The following is a 12072-nucleotide window of genomic DNA, read 5'->3' as shown; positions in this document are numbered from 1 at the left end:
CAGAGATAACTTTATTCGTCCACCTATCAGGGACAAACAGTTTCTCCGCTGGGCAACGATCAGGTTTATTAGCCTGAAATTTTTGCAGCACCCGCCGCAAATCAGGGGAGATGGCAGACACAATTACTCCCTCTTTGAGTATACCCGCCGGCTCAGATACACCCGGAGAGTCGGGCACAAAACTCCTAGACAGAGCATCCGCCTTCACATTTTTAGAGCCCGGAAGGTATGAAATCACAAAGTCAAAACGGGCAAAAAACAACGACCAACGAGCTTGTCTAGGATTCAACCGCTTGGCGGACTCGAGATAAGTCAAGTTCTTATGATCAGTCAAGACCACCACGCGATGCTTAGCTCCTTCAAGCCAATGACGCCACTCCTTGAATGCCCACTTCATGGCCAGCAACTCTCGATTGTCCACATCATAAATTCGCTCAGCAGGCGAAAACTTCCTGGAAAAGAAGGCGCATTGTTTCATCACCGAGCAATCAGAACTTCTCTGCGACAAAACAGCCCCTGCTCCAATCTCAGAAGCATCAACCTCGACCTGGAACGGAAGCGAAACATCTGGTTGACACAACACAGGGGCAGAAGAAACACGACGCTTCAACTCTTGAAAAGCTTCCACCACAGCAGAAGACCAATTGACCAAATCAGCACCTTTCTTGGTCAAATCGGTCAATGGTTTAGCAATACTAGAAAAATTGCAGATGAAGCGACGATAAAAATTAGCAAAGCCCAGGAACTTTTGCAGACTTTTCAGAGATGTCGGCTGAGTCCAATTATGGATGGCTTGGACCTTAACAGGGTCCATCTCGATAGTAGAAGGGGAAAAGATGAACCCCAAAAATGAAACCTTCTGAACACCAAAGAGACACTTTGATCCCTTCACAAACAAAGAATTAGCACGCAGGACCTGAAACACCGTTCTGACCTGCTTCACATGAGACTCCCAATCATCCGAGAAGATCAAAATGTCATCTAAGTACACAATCAGGAATTTATCCAGGTACTCTCGGAAGATGTCATGCATAAAGGACTGAAACACTGAGGGAGCATTGGCAAGTCCGAATGGCATTACTAGATACTCAAAATGGCCCTCGGGCGTATTAAATGCAGTTTTCCACTCATCGCCTCGCTTAATACGCACAAGATTATACTCACCACGAAGATCTATCTTGGTGAACCAACTAGCCCCCTTAATCCGAGCAAACAAATCAGATAACAATGGCAAGGGGTACTGAAATTTAACCGTGATCTTATTTAGAAGGCGGTAATCTATACAAGGTCTCAGTGAACCATCCTTCTTGGCTACAAAAAAGAACCCTGCTCCTAATGGCGACGATGACGGGCGAATATGCCCCTTCTCCAAAGACTCATTCACATAACTCCGAATAGCGGCGTGCTCAGGCACAGATAAATTAAACAGTTGACCTTTTGGGAATTTACTACCAGGAATCAAATCGATAGCACAATCACAATCCCTATGCGGAGGTAGGGTATCGGACTTGGGCTCATCAAATAAATTCCGGTAATCAGACAAGAACTCAGGAACCTCAGAAGGGGTGGATGACGAAATAGTCAGAAATGGGACATCACCATGTACCCCCTGACAACCCCAGCTGGACACAGACATGGATTTCCAATCTAATACTGGATTATGGACTTGTAGCCATGGCAACCCCAACACGACCACATCATGCAGATTATGCAACACCAGAAAGCGAATAACCTCCTGATGTGCAGGAGCCATGCACATGGTCAGCTGGGTCCAGTACTGAGGCTTATTCTTGGCCAAAGGCGTAGCATCAATTCCTCTCAATGGAATAGGACACTGCAAGGGCTCCAAGAAAAACCCACAACGCCTAGCATACTCCAAGTCCATCAAATTCAGAGCAGCGCCTGAGTCCACAAATGCCATGACAGAATACGATGACAAAGAGCAGATCAAAGTAACGGACAGAAGAAATTTTGACTGTACCATACCAATGGTGGCAGACCTAGCGAACCGCTTAGTGCGCTTAGGACAATCAGAGATAGCATGAGTGGAATCACCACAGTAGAAACACAGCCCATTCAGACGTCTGTGTTCTTGCCGTTCATCTCTGGTCAAAGTGCTATCGCACTGCATAGGCTCAGGTTTAAGCTCAGGTAATACCGCCAAATGGTGCACATATTTACGCTCGCGCAAGCGTCGACCGATCTGAATGGCCAAAGACATAGACTTATTCAGACCAGCAGGCATAGGAAATCCCACCATGACATCCTTAAGGGCTTCAGAGAGACCTTTTCTGAAAATAGCTGCGAGCGCACCTTCATTCCACAGAGTGAGTGCGGACCACTTTCTAAATTTCTGACAATATACCTCTATTTCATAGTAACATAGTAACATAGTTAGTAAGGCCGAAAAAAGACATTTGTCCATCCAGTTCAGCCTAACCCTGACACAGAGCCAGCAAATTCTTCTCTGCCTGATCCACAGAATTAGGCTCATCGTACAGCAATCCGAGCGCCAGGAAAAATGCATCGATATTACTTAATGCAGGATCTCCTGACGCAAGAGAAAATGCCCAGTCCTGAGGGTCGCCACGCAAAAAAGAAATAACGATCCTAACTTGTTGAACTGGGTCACCAGAGGAGCGAGGTTTCAAAGCCAGAAATAGTTTACAATTATTTTTGAAACTCAGAAATTTAGTTCTATCTCCAAAAAACAAATCAGGAATAGGAATTCTCGGTTCTAACATAGAATTCTGAACCACAAAGTCTTGAATACTTTGTACTCTTGCCGTGAGCTGATCCACACATGAAGACAGACCTTTAATGTCCATTGCTACACCTGTGTCCTGAACCACCCAAATGTCTAGGGGGAAAAAAAAGGCAAAACACAGTGCAGAGAAAAAAAAATGGTCTCAGAACTTCTTTTTTCCCTCTATTGAGAATCATTAGTACTTTTGGCCTCCAGTACTGTTATGAAAGGTAATTCAGTACCACAATGGACATAGAGGTCAGCGCACATACAGTGACCTGGCAATAACCCAAAAAACAAGAACGAGCTCTGAGACGTGGGAACTCTGTTGACCGCAATCCCTAATCCTCTCCAACCACACTAAAGGCAGCCATGGATTGCGCCTAACGCTCCCTATGCAACTCGGCACGGCCTGAGAAACTAGCTAGCCTGAAGATAGAAAATAAGCCTACCTTGCCTCAGAGAAATACCCCAAAGGAAAAGGCAGCCCCCACATATAATGACTGTGAGTTAAGATGAAAAGACAAACGTAGAGATGAAATAGATTTAGCAAGGTGAGGCCCAACTTTCTGAACAGAGCGAGGATAGGAAAGGTAACTTTGCGGTCAACACAAAACCCTACAAAAACCACGCAAAGGGGGCAAAAAGACCCTCCGTACCGAACTAACGGCACGGAGGTACACCCTCTGCGTCCCAGAGCTTCCAGCAAGCAGAAAAAAACAAATTGACAAGCTGGACAGAAAAAAACAGCAAACAAATAGCAAAGAGGAATTTAGCTATGCAGAGCAGCAGGCCACAGGAACGATCCAGGAGGAAACAGGTCCAATACTAGAACATTGACTGGAGGCCAGGATCAAAGCACTAGGTGGAGTTAAATAGAGCAGCACCTAACGACTTCACCACAGCACCTGAGGAAGGAAACTCAGAAGCCGCAGTACCACTTTCCTCCACCAACGGAAGCTCACAGAGAGAACCAGCCGAAGTACCACTTGTGACCACAGGAGGGAGCTCTGCCACAGAATTCACAACACTGAAGATTACAGGTAAGAGGGTATTACTGGGGTATTATATGTACCCCACACCTTCTATACCCCATGTACTGGAGATTACAGGTAAGAGGATATTACTGGGGTATTATATGTACCCCACACCTTCTATACCCCATGTACTGGAGATTACAGGTAAGAGGGTATTACTGGGGTATTATCTGTACCCCACACATTCTATACCCCATGTACTGGAGATTACAGGTAAGAGGGTATTACTGGGGTATTATATGTACCCCACACCTTCTATACCCCATGTACTGGAGATTACAGGTAAGAGGGTATTACTGGGGTATTATATGTACCTCACACCTTCTATACCTCATGTACTGGAGATTACAGGTAAGAGGGTATTACTGGGGTATTATATGTACCCCACACCTTCTATACCCCATGTACTGGAGATTACAGGTAAGAGGGTATTACTGGGGTATTACATGTACCCCACACCTTCTATACCTCATGCACTGGAGATTACAGGTAAGAGGGTATTACTGGGGTATTATATGTACCCCACACCTTCTATACCCCATGTACTGGAGATTACAGGTAAGAGGGTATTACTGGGGTATTATATGTACCCCACACCTTCTATACCCCATGTACTGGAGATTGCAGGTAAGAGGGCATTACTGGGGTATTATATGTACCCCACACCTTCTATACCCCATGTACTGGAGATTACAGGTAAGAGGTTGTGAGGCAGTGAGGAGAATAGAATGCGATGGCCGGTATGTGTCCCCCAGGATGTGGGTAGACACATATTAAACCTGCTGGAGTGCATTGTGATTATAGCAAATGTGTGTGATTACAAGGCGGAATAAAAGTGAGTGTGGATGTGGTCAAACTAGTTGTGCTTAATTGTATATATTCTGTTTTATAACAGTTCTGCTTTTGGGATTTATTTGTGCTTGATTTCTTATTGGGATGTTCTTTGTGGGTAAAGCACTTTGATGTTGATGTACATCTTTATATTTGTCCTGTGTGAGAGTCTGGTAGTGGTTCTTCAGCGGTATGGGTGCTGACAGCCTCTTCTTCCACCGGCTTCTTGGGTTCACATGCTTCCATTTCTCTTCTTCTGCGGGTAGATAGAAAGCTGCTTCTCTCTGAGCATCCTGAATAGTTATCTCTACTCTGTCATTATCTTCTACAGGAACACTGAAAAGTTCTTCTCTCGCCATATTCTGAAGAGATTATTCTGCTCTGCACTTCTCCTGTAGACAGATGATTCCTTGTTTTCATTAGAGAACCCCTGTAAGTGCATCTTGTTCCAAGTGTCTAATGAAAATAAAGAATCTTTCCCTAATTAATATCAGGGAGGACAAATAACTTCCATACACAGTACAATCCACCAAGACCAATACTACCACATACAAGGGAGAAATACAGCCACACCATGACCAGACCACATAACCGAATAATACTACATTCAATGGACACACACTGCCACACGGTGACCAAACCACATAGTGATGAAATAATGCCACGCACAGGGATAAATTCCACATCATGACCAAACCACATATTACAACATAGTGACCGAATTTTACCACACTGATCATTAATAAAGACAACAATACTAACAACACTGTTATTACCATTGGTTACATAACACAGAGCAGCTCTGTATATAGTATGCACTGTGTAGTGTAAGTGTACAGTGACTCACCAATTACATTATACAGAGGAGCTCTGTATATACTATATATAGTGTATAAGTAATACAGGGATCACCAGTTATATTACACACAGAAGTATACAGTGTCAGTGTACATGTAATACAGTGATCATCAGTGACATAATACACAGTAGCTCTGTATATAGTGTATAGGTAATTCAGTGATCACCGGTCACATTACACACAGGAGCTCTGTATAAAGTGTCATTGTACAGGTAATACATTGACATTATACTCAGGAGCTCTGTATATAGTGTATAGTGTACAGGTAATACAGTGATCACCATTGACATTATACACAAAAGCTCTGTATGTACTGTCTGTGTACAGGTAATACAGGGATCAACAATGATAATATGCACAGGAGCTCTGTATATAGTGTACAGGTTATTATCAGTGATCACCAGTGACATTATACAGAGGAGCTCTGTATATAGTATTAGTGTACTTGTTTCTGCAGAAAATATCACACAGACATCTCTAGCTGATAGCTTTTATGGCACATTCCTCAACTTATACACTATACTAGATGAAGAAAAAAGCTACATATTGCCGCCGTGCACAGTAATCAGGACCCCCCCCCCCTTTTGTTCCCCCATGGAAAACAGTATTCTGAAAAGTAAATTATAGCACAGCAATCCAACACCCTAAGATTCCAGCTGAACCCCTCTATGTTCCTGGCACTGATTTCTCCCCAACCCCCCTATATCCTTGGTCGCATATCAAGCAGCAAGCGTAAAAGGAGAGGGGGAAAAAAAAAGATTCTTCCTCAGACACACATTCAGTTGAAACCAATCGGCCCCCTCTATGTCCTACTCGTGGGCCTGCCAAGGACACTGGCCCATCAGAGAATTCTCCTGTGTCCCAGTGGGCCAGTACAACCCTGCTTACAGCCGCCTTTACCCAGCACATGCAGTTTGTCCACAGCTGTCACACTTGCTTCCTAGGGATCTTGCCTGCATTCTCCTCCATCTGTGTTAAATTGGCTCACTTGGCTCCACATAGAGGTAGACACAGGAACGCTGTCTCTTTACGCCTTCCACTGGTTTATTAAAGATACTGCATAAACCAGTGCAAAGTTAGCAATATAAACAACCTTCCTGGCCTAACAGGGAAACAAAACATGACATATGGCACAGTCCTTGTTGCTGCGGGAATCTGCCTCCTTCAGGAACAAACAACAAAAGGTTCAGCTTTCTTTGGAGGGAACCTGTCACCCCCAAAATCGACAATGAGCTAAGCCCACCAGCATCAGGGGCTTATCTCCAGCATTGTGTAATGCATTCTGTAATACTGTAGATAAGCCCCCGATGTAACCTGAAAGATAAGAAAAAGAGGTTAGATTATACTCACCAGGGGCGGTCCCGCTGTGGTCCGGTCCAATGCCTCCCAACTTCTTACGATGACGTCCTCTTCTTGTCTTCACGCTGTGGCTCCTGCACAGGCGTACTTTATCTGCCCTGTTGAGAGCAGGGCAAAGTACTGCAGTGCACAGGTGCCGGGAAAGGTCAGAGAGGCTCAGCACCTGCGCACTGCAGTACTTTGCTCTGCCCTCAAGAGGACATATCAGTACGCCGGAGCCGCAGCGTGAAGACCAGAAGAGGACGTCATTGTAAGAAGATGGGAGGCCCCAGACTGTGACGCCCATGGGATTGGACCGCAACGGGACTGCCCCTGAGTGAGTATAATCTAACCTCTTTTTCTCCTCTTTCAGGTTACATCGGGGGCTTATCTACAGCATTACAGAATGCATTACAGAATGCTGTAGATAAGCCCCTGATGCCGGTGGGCTTATCTCACCTTCGATTTTGGGGGTGACAGGTTCCCTTTAACATCAAAACTACAGCTCCTGAGTCTTCACCTCCAGACACCCCCAACACTGAACGTATTTATCTGGACTCCTCCCAGTCTACAACTGTTCAATCAACCTATCACTAAACATGGCTGATTATCCCCTCTCAGCACTTAGTATGCTGGAGCATTTTCCTATGTCCATATCACTAAAGCTAACACCCTCAGTGAAACATACCTCCCCTCCAGTTTTTTGCCAGTGACTTTGTCACAATATACAGTGTATATTTTGTTTACGTAATTCCTCTATAGGACTTTAACTTTTATTACTCAGGTAACTGGTGTAATGCTTTATACCTGTTAGTGTTACACTAACAGAAGCCTCTTAGACTGTGTTCCTGGCATGGTCTAACAGGTCTCCATAGTGGAGTTCATCATTTGATTTTGGGTTGCCATAACAACTATTGGCAGTCTGCGATTACGTCTTCTAAATACTGCGATCACTATTGATCGGAGCTTTGAGAGGGTTAAACAGCCGGGGCCGTGCAGCATAATGCACGATCCCCATGAAGTACTGGTACGTTCAATTTCAAGAAGGGCATAAGCATAATTGATGTCATTATATCTGTAAAAGTCCAGTCTATCAAAGTGTATATTTTTTTACCATATCCTGAACCTCCCCAAAACCCTTCAAATGCTAGATTTGTTTTTTTCAGACAGTTTTTCACAAAAAAAAAATCATTTTTTTTACTGAATAAAAAAAGTAAGAAATCTATCTAAGTTTGCCACTCACCTAGCCGGATCTCTTACTTTGCACTGCTGAGGGTCAATATTCCAAAACACCTCATCTGCAAATTCAGTTTCTGATTTGGCTTATATGCCAGGTCATAATACAAGGCTCGTCAAAGGGTCGATAATGATTTGTAGAATCGCTGCTTCCAACAGGTGACACTAGAGTTCTAGTTCTCTTCCTCTCTGAAGAGGCAATTTGCATATTCCATTTCCCAGAGGACATTGCATGGTGAATAAGCCTCCTCACCTTGGCATGCCAGAGCCGGTACGTCAGTCTCCACGAGGAGAAACGTTACTCCTTAGACCTCTATCCAAGTTTTGTATTGCTGTAATTGTACGGAGCTGTTTCCACGTCCTTTTTACTGCACGATGGACTCTGTAAAAACAAGATCCAATAAACAATTGTGGAATTGCAGTTTTTTCACAAGCTCATTCCACTTGGAGTTTTTCCCCATTTTTCAGTGCCCTGTCTGGTTGAATGAATGACTCAGAACTACAACTCATCGCGCAGTATCCAAGGCCCGATGTTGGGATGATAAAATCTGTTGGCCATGAAAGGGTTATTTGCTGTGCAGGTGTAGCCCCTTCTGTGGACCCGCAACCATTAGTGGAATTAATTAGTGTAATGTGTTGTTTCCTATTCTCTGATGTTATAACCGGGGGCGTCTTGTGGTCGTAGAAATCTGGTGGTTGTAGTAGATTCTGTTGTCTTCGTGTCTCCGGCCGCTCTGATTCGTCTTCTTTCTCCCATCAGCAGATTTTCCTGTTGTTGCTGTGGTCGTTCCTGTTGTTTTCGTGCTTCTGTTATCGCTGATCACCTTTGTTGTGATCTTTAAGGTAAGTCGGTTTTGGGCAATTTCATGGATACATATAAGATATCAATCTATAGAGGAGACGTGGGATCTACTAGATCTGTGATCTCTTATATTTCTAGTCTAAGAGGAAAAATGTTTTTCTATCTACTGGCACGGTACAAAGATATATATCTTTCCTGTAGTGTAAGAGGAAGAAGAAGAGATCGGAGTCCAGGACTGAGGATCTGGAGATGAACGGTCAAGGAAATTATTGTCCCGCCCCGTCACCCACCCCTGGAGCCAGTCCCGCAGGTGCCGTTATGTTCATGATTATTTTACAGTTTATCTGATGCTACATTCCCACTACCATTACCACTAACATTCACACAGAATAGCGGTGGTCGTCACATGACTGATCGGAGGGACGCCGGCTCCAGGAGTCACCGGCAGAACTAGTAGAATTGTCAGTATAAGGAGGCTTTCACCATGTACATTGATTATCTCCTGGGCCTGTCCAATGCCGGCAGACACCAGACGCCACAATCTGATGGACACATGTTCTTCTCCTTTCATCTCAGACCCCTGAAGATGCCACATGGTGAAACAAGTCAGGGTGGCCGATACCACATGTTAAATATATATATATGGCCACCTCTGGTCGGGGGTTGTTTTCTTGGGTCAGACAACAGGTACCTGAGACGTCTCGATGGAGGACAACTCTTTATATCTACCTGCAAAATATAAGAAAGTGTTACAATCCTACAGATCGGTCCTCCATATTGTATCATAGTCGGGGGTCAGCGGCTGGATGTCCGTCCTCGCCTGGATCATGTTACTGGCAGCCGGATGTGCACAGTGTGAGGAGTGAGAACAGCGCCATACACTAGGTAGTGGCCATTGTCAGTACTGCAGCTCTGCTCCTATGGAAGTAAATATGATCTGAGCTGCAGAACATCTGACTTCCAGAGCTGCTAACAGGTGTCAGACGCCCATGTATCTGAAATTAAGGACTTTTTCCTAAGGATAGGTCATGAATAAGAAATTAGCACATACCCCTTATACCAACCTTTCTTACCTTGAGAGTCACATTCAACTCTGTGAGATGATCGCAGCCACATCCTGTCCCCCACTGTAATGACTATCAGAATCCACCATTACCTCTGATGGCCGCAGAAATGACATAGAGGCCATGTGTCTCCCTTCACTTATAAGCAGTATGTTACCTCCAGGTGTTAACACTTGTCCCCATTAGGTGTTCCTGTATCAGGCACTCTCTCCATACAATGGCCTCCAGCTTCAGGCTCCCTCTGACTAGTATCATCCGATCTCCAGCTTACAATGCTTATTTCTCCCTGCCAGTATCTGCACACCCAGATCTGCTATTCTGTGCAGAGCGACTCACAAACGTCACCATCTGGAGACCATCGCTTCATAGTACGCTGCCAGCGTGATGCACCAGATCTAGCAGACAACCACAAGCCGCACGTCTAGGGCCCCGAGCCGCAGGTTGGAGACCCCCGCATTATAGTGATAGAAACTACACCATGTTCCAAATTATTATGCAAATTATATTTTTCTCGTATTTTCCTAAATGATCGGTGCTAATGTCAGTCAGTCTAATAAAAGTCATCACCCGTTAGATTATACATCGAATGTTATTGAAGAAACCTCCCAATGATAACAGTATAATCTCCAAAATGAATAAAAACTCAAAATGCACTGTTCCAAATTATTAGGCCCAGTAGAATTTCTAAACATTTGATGTACTGTAAAGAACTGAAAATGCTCATTTGTGGAATTTGCAGCATTAGGAGTAGGCTGTCATGATCCCAATGGCAGGGGATCACTAAAGGACAAGCACAGATACAAACAAGCTCTAGGGCGATGGAACCTGAGCTGACCGCGACCCTGAACCTAACACACAAATAAAAGTAGCCGGGGAACGTGCCTACGATGATCCTAGACGTCTCGCTCCAGCCGAAGATCTAACTTCCCCTATTAGAAGAAACACAGACCTCTCTTGCCTCCAGAGAAATCCCCCACAGAAATAGCAGCCCCCCACATATAATGACGGTGAAATGAGAGGAAAGCACATACGCAGTATGAAAACAGTTTCAGCAAAATGAGGCCCGCTAAAGCTAGATAGCAGAGGATACAAAAGTGAACTGCGCGGTCAGCGAAAAACCCTTCAAAAAACCATCCTAAAATTACTTGAACTCATGTGCCAACTCATGGTACATGAGGAGCAATTTCAGCCCACTAGAGCAACCAGCAGCAAGAATCACATATCTGCAGGCTGGACTAAAAACCAAATAAAGCAAAACACCAAAACAGGAAAATCCAAACTTAGCTTGACCAGAAGGTTCTAGGAGCAGGGAGCAGAGGTAACAAGACACACTGGATACATTGATAACCGGCGAGGAAATGCCAGCAAAGCCAGGTTAAATAGGAAACTCCCATATACTGATGGAACAGGTGGAACCCAGAAACCCAGGAAAGACAAGTCACCCAGTACCATCAGTAACCACCAGAGGGAGCCCAAAAACAGAACTCACAACAGTACCCCCCCCTTGAGGAGGGATCACCGAACCCTCACGAGAACCACCAGGGCGACCAGGATGAGCCCTATGAAAAGCGCGAACCAAATCATCAGCATGAACATCCGAGGCAACCACCCAAGAATTATCCTCCTGACCATAACCCTTCCACTTGACCAAATACTGGAGTTTCCGTCTGGAAACACGAGAATCCAAGATCTTCTCCACAACATACTCCAATTCTCCCTCCACCAGCACTGGAGCAGGAGGCTCAAGCGAAGGAACAACAGGTACCTCATACTTCCGCAACAACGACCGATGGAACACATTATGAATAGCAAACGATGCCGGGAGATCCAAACGAAACGACACAGGGTTAAGAATTTCCGAGATCCTATAGGGACCGATGAACCGAGGCTTGAACTTAGGAGAAGAGACCTTCATAGGAACAAAACGAGAAGACAACCACACCAAGTCACCAACAAGAAGTCGAGGACCCACGCGGCGACGGCGATTAGCAAACTGCTGAGCCTTCTCCTGGGACAACTTCAAATTGTCCACCACATGACTCCAAATCCGATGCAACCTATCCACCACCATGTCCACTCCAGGACAATCAGAAGGTTCCACCTGACCAGAGGAAAAACGAGGATGAAACCCCGAATTACAAAAGAAAGGAGAAACCAAG

General features: G+C 44.9%; 1 protein-coding gene across 2 annotated transcripts in view; it reads left to right on the top strand.

Annotated features, from left to right (window-relative positions):
- Positions 1–10297, top strand: part of LOC138672486 (uncharacterized) — a 429950-nt gene extending 419653 nt beyond the window's left edge. For both annotated transcript variants that reach the window (XM_069760504.1, XM_069760501.1), the window contains one exon: positions 10207–10297. The gene's annotated coding sequence lies outside the window, so the exon portion shown is untranslated. The remainder of the gene's footprint in view (positions 1–10206) is intronic.
- The last annotated feature ends 1775 nt before the right edge of the window (positions 10298–12072 follow it).

The sequence above is a fragment of the Ranitomeya imitator genome, chromosome 3, assembly GCF_032444005.1.
Source record: "Ranitomeya imitator isolate aRanImi1 chromosome 3, aRanImi1.pri, whole genome shotgun sequence".
NCBI classification, from domain to species: domain Eukaryota; kingdom Metazoa; phylum Chordata; class Amphibia; order Anura; family Dendrobatidae; genus Ranitomeya; species Ranitomeya imitator.
This window is presented reverse-complemented; position numbering and strand designations above follow the sequence as displayed.